Genomic DNA, 6,226 nt, shown 5'->3' with positions numbered 1-6,226 from the left:
ATTATTTGCATAATATAGCTATACTTTTCCAGTTGATCATAATCTTGAGACAACCCAAGATTATTTTGCAATCCCCTTGTATATAATTTTATTTTTTTATAATCTTTTTTTTTCATAAAATTGTTCGGAGAGTTGCTACTGCTTCTATTTCTTCCGAAGTGGGGTACTAGAAGCTCATTCTCTAGCCCCTACAAAGATATCAACATTGTTTCATAGTATTAATGCAAAACTAGAAATTGTTGATTTAGATACCCCACGAGGCATCTATATTGATTTTTAGCTGGTTCACTTCAAGTTGTTACCACTTTGAATATAGATATTTCTGTTGGTTGTTTAGAACCTCAATATCTTGTAATATTCTGAGACATATGACCTGGTCCAAGCATGTCTTTGAGAATTTTCTAAAGATGCTTAGTTATTTTCTAGGAAACATATGTTGCATGTCTCTTTCCAAATGTACTAACATTTAGTGGTTGTCGCTTCCATACTTAGGTTTACATTTTAACCAGTCCTATAAATTTTATACATCTTAGCATAGATAACAATTAGAACGTATAATAAAAATAGATTCTAGTATATGATTGATGTAGCAAAGTGACAGTTGAGAAAAATGTTATACTGTTTCATTTTCTTTACAACCAAAGGTGCAAAATGGGTTAACCCGATACATAAATCTTTCTAAACTTTGATTAGTAAGTAAAACATCACACAATATTTCCAAAGGGAAATTTTGATTACGTGGGTTACTTTCAGATTCCATCGGTGCTTTCAGAAATAATTAGTTAATCGAGGATATCTTGTTATGTATGATGGGTTATTCAGTTTTTTCATACATAGACTTGACAGAGAATTCTATGCATGGTCTTAGAAGGCCATCTAATGTTATCCTTTTTTTCGCCTTCTTATTTTGCTTTATCATGTAATAAGTTACTATTGGGAGTACAATTAACCATATGGAAAGGAACTATGGAAGCATTAGGTTCAAGATCCTTGTCATATCCATGAGATCATCAACAAATGTTAGGTTTTGATTATTTAAGTTCTTCAACTATAATAAGTTTAAAGATGGGTGAAAATCCAATTATGTTGCCAGATATTAATTGAGTTCCCAATTTCGACCTCCCAAGTATTATTTTGATCTACAAGAGTTAGACATTCGCTTATACATTTCCAAATCCAAAAACTAGAGATTGGTGTTTATCAGGGTAAAACTCTTGAATGAGTACTTATGCTTTTAGTAAATGATGCTAGACGGTATTAGGATTATATACTAGCCTCTGTACAACATTAGCTAACATGGATAGGTTAGCTTTAGATGCACTCTTAAATCTAAGCTCGTTGGAGATACTAATTTAGACATACTTGCCCAAGATTTTAGATAAGGGCCTTTAAAATTGGAATTCTTAACCCGCCGTAAATCCTATTAGATAAAATTAATCTTCCAAGTTATTTCCTTAGAACTTGGGCATCATTTTAATATTGGGTTAAGATTGCTTTATTTAGTACCCATTTTACTTGCTTGCGACAAAATCTTACTTTTCTAACTATGACTTTTTTTTCTTTATATTTTTGTATTATATGGTGTCTTTCTATTTTTGTATTATATGGTGTCTGGTTCAATTAAAAATTTATTTTCCTAGAATGTAACACCGCCAAATCTTATACGTGGGGAGAGGAATGTTGTAAATGGTGTAAAGAACTGCTTCAAGGATGGATCCAGATTTGACGATGTTGGTTGTATTTTTTTTCATACTCTAAAAACGCGTACTATGTTGGAGGCGACTATCGAGGATCTAGTTTTAATATTATGAGAATGATGGAAAGATGTGTTAGGTTTTTATCCTGGAAGAATATCTGGGATAACTTATGTGAGAACGTATGTCGTGAGTTAATTGATAGATTTTGCGTTTTTATGAGCTGGGATACAATATACAAGTAACTATCATCTTTCACCTGCATCTTGTTAGGAAGAAAAAGAACTTGCTTGGAGAGTATAAAAAAGGTATGTGCAATGACGAGGTGTCAACTCGCAAATAATATTTTTCTACTTCTCTTTACACTAGCAAGTAATATATGGAAGAAGGATCGTCCCAAGGGAGGTGTGTTAAGCAAAAGTTGTTATGCAAATACTCTTAGCAAGATTATTTTGTTGTAGAAAATTCTGAAAATTGTAATTTTATTCAAATATGAGATGGAATTGATTAAGGATTCATTCTCGACCACGAAATATAAACCAAAGTGACATATAACTACGTTCTTCGCACTATCTCGTTACTAACAACCCTAGGATAATTGGTACGCTCAACTATCCCGTTATTATCTCCTAAGCTCACCGGATACGGAAGCGCTCGACTATCGGATTCTACTTGCCAAGTTTCCTAGAGTTACGCTTACTAGGAGTGACTTAAACAAATGCTCTAAGTGTTGTGAGATAAGGTTGCTCCTAGTGATGAATTCAAAAGCTTGAATCACCTAACAATGTCAATTTCTACATATGGGTACTTAACAAAGTCCCATCATCAATACCCATATATCGCTACTTGTGTTTAATTCTCTAGACAATTACGGGTCGAAGAAAATCTAAATTAGCAATAAGATTGTGACATAACTATTTAATTTCGAACTTAAACAATTAAGGAACAATCCACGAGCATTATTAGCATGGTAGAAATCAAACAATAACGGAAACAATGACGAGAAAACGAGTTATTTCATATCAATTGTAGGTTCATAGTTCGGGTTTTGAAATCACCCTCAATCAAAGATTGTTTTAGTTACTCATAATTATGGAGTTCATCATCATTTAATAAAAATAAAGAAGAGGATAATAAACCAAAGCAAACCCTACGATATCCGGCTCTCTCCAAAACCTCCAAGTAGATGTAATATAAAGTTATAGAAAGATTTCTCTTTTATAGATCCTCTTGTTCCCAAAATTAGGTCTCGTCTTCCAAGGTCCAATAGATAGAATCCCACCAAGCCCAAGTAAGAAATATGCTAAAAAAGGTATCGCCGGAAAACTGGTTCCATACCAGAAATTGGCCGGAAACTCACCGGGAAAGTACCTCAGGTGATCGCCGTTCACCAATGAAACGTCAGTCGAGTCTGGGTTAACTCAGTGATGTCAGATAACTCTAGTCAGATCTGAGTCGGTGCTAGTCACCTGACTCAGCTCTAGGCCAAATCCATTTTGCAAATGCCAACATAATGCGGTGCCATGATAACCCTTTATCTTCAGTGTTGCACCATTTCATGACCTGGCCATCCAAATTCTGCACAGTTCATACCCACTTTCTCAGCTACAAACACTCAACTGCAACCTCATCCACCAGCAGAAGTATTCTTGCACATCAGCTTCATGATCAGTCCCATCGAACAACACCAACCATTCAGTCCTGCAATTGCCTGCAATACCAACTACAACTGCAATGACTCAGTTACTTCATAGTTCAAAACTCCAACAGCAATAGCATCCTGCAATTGCACAGCAACAACTCCATCTGAGCTGCAACTCTTGCTTTTACTGCAACAACATACCCACAAGCACAACAAACCATCTGCATCTCCTCAACGAGTTCAATACCACCACTGCTTCACCACCAATTTAGCTCCTCCTGAACTTGTTCATCTGCATCAACTCCATTCCATTGCAGCTTGCACCTGCAATTCCAAGTCAGCTTCATCACGACTGCGATCATTTCCTTGAGCCATTCTTCCCAGCAGCACCTGCTTCCTCTAGCAGTCACAGCCATTGCCACCTGCAACAGCATCAACCAACTTACCACCATAGGCCATTTTCATATCAAAATCCGCAACAATTTCATCCATTGCATTACACTCTGCAACACCCATTTTCTATAGCTCCACAACTACAGCTGCAATAGCCACAACTCAGTTCACTGCCTGGCCATCTCATGCATTCATCTAACTTCTCAGCTGCTGTAGCTTCAAAACCACCAACAACTTTATCCAGTAATCCCACTATTCAAACTACGCTGCACTATAACCTCCAACATCAACTTCATTCAGTACCAGAACCAGGAAGTCGACCAACTTCTCCATTCATCTGCAGTATCACTCCCTGCACTTGAGCTAACACCACCACAAACACCCTCATCTTCTCGAGAACCAGTTCTCAGCTCAAGCCTGTCACTGCCAAGACCTTGTGGCTTCATCTTCTCAATCTCAGTTGCAACTAAGTTATACTCAACTTATCAAAATCTCCATCTGAGCTGCAACTGCAACTTCATATTCTTCTCAGCTACAGAACATCATCAGTTCATGGCCAACACCTTGTTTCTCCGTGTGCAGTTTCATTCGACCAAACCCATTCTTCATCCTTCATCACAGTAAGCTTCTACTTCTTCAATTGGACAGCAGTACCACTCAAACCCATCATTGCATACTCAAATCCGAGTTGAACCCTAACCTGTAAATCCATTATCATCTCAGATTCAATCACCTCTGTACTCTGCAGCATCGATTTCTTCTCTTCAATTCAGATCCAGGACAATCAACTTCAAAACCCTGTCCTAAACATACATCTAACCCCGCATTTCTATCTTCCTTATCATCAAATCAATAACAACCCATCTTCAAATTCTTCTCTTTCACAGCAGAAACCCATTTTACCGTCAATTTAACACATCCAACCCTAATTCTTCGTTGTAACCTTTGATTTCTTCTCTGATTCTCCCATTGACAGCAACAACACAACACCACTACCAATTTCTTCATTTCTCAAGACCATCTCTCTGTGTCATTCACTCGAGAAGAAGCAGAAGCAAATCTCCTCTCATTTTTCATGAACAGCTGCAGCCATTTTCTCTCAATTTCAGGTAGAGAAATAGAACAAATGATTTGTTCTCTCTGAAATTTAGGTTTTGTGTAGGAAGAAGAATGGATATATCCACCCCCGTTCTGAGAACCTCAGAGTGTAGGCACCCGACAATCAGATTCGAGCCGCCAACAACAGCCAATAAGCACAACTCAGCAGGTTGTCCCCTAATCGCCGAGCTCCCAATCGCGCTTGCATACGAACCGACGCTTTCGCCTTTCTTTGAAATCTTCCGCCAACAACAGCCGCCTCTTATATCTGAAATCCACTTCTTCTCTTCATCACTAAAGCAGTCATGCTTTTCAGACAGATATTTGCATCACTAAAGCCGACATGCTTTTCAGACAAAGAAGAAGAAATAAAAGAAAATAATGAGAAATAATCCTCCTCCAACAGCAGTTGCACCTTTTTGCCTTTTAAGCGACGTTTCTTCTTCTTTTGTTCCAAATGACTCCAAAATACCTAAATACTCAAAAGCAAACATAAGATACATATTTTACAAGAAAACATAGCGAAGAAAGCATAAACAATAGATAAATATTAAGGTGTTTTAGACACCTATCAAATTCCCCCACACTTAGACTTTGCTAGTCCTCGAGCAAATCAAACAAAAGAATTCTAAAACATACATACAACTCCGTTTCATCGAGTCTACGGTCACACTTAGCACTTATAACAAGCCTTTAAACCCCTAAGTGTCCCTAGTGGACGAGTTTTAGTCTCGTGAAGGTTTACAATAGGTGTACCTACAAAACCTTTTACTCCAAATTCCAACTACATGTGAAGAGTCTATGAACGAACCCAAAATGACTATAGGAGGAGGTACCTTGATTCAAATCCAATTCATATATAAGTAAATAAAGCTCTATTTAGAAAGTCGAATAAACCACAATACTCGGAATCTAACTAACCAAAATCACACATGAGTATATTAAGAAGATGGATATAGAGATAGATGTTTGCGCATGTTAACAAGTGATCGATGTTTCCCATATCTGTCTGAAGGTCACCGCCAAGATGAACCTATGACCTAATGGATTGAGATACTGGTCTAAATTCTAATATCAACTCAGCGGCATATACAAGGGAACCAGCAGTCGACAATCTTAATTCTAGATCAACTCAACTGTCATATACAAGGGAACCAGCAGTCGATTTTATTGAACAATAATAATATTTTTTTTCTTTTTCATTTTTCACTTTTTTTTCTTTTTTTTTCTTTCCTCTTTTTTTTTCAACTTGACAACATGATTAGATCTTTTGGATCCAAGCGCATGCTTCTTGTCAGCAGATTACATGGTACTTCCCATGGATCCTGCGTTCCACGCTTTCTTAGGCGACAGAGACAGGGAGAACATACACATATTGCATCAAATAGTCAATTTTTTT

Source organism: Papaver somniferum, chromosome 10, assembly GCF_003573695.1.
Source record: "Papaver somniferum cultivar HN1 chromosome 10, ASM357369v1, whole genome shotgun sequence".
Taxonomy (NCBI): Eukaryota; Viridiplantae; Streptophyta; class Magnoliopsida; order Ranunculales; family Papaveraceae; genus Papaver; species Papaver somniferum.
Note: the sequence above shows the minus strand (reverse complement) of the source record.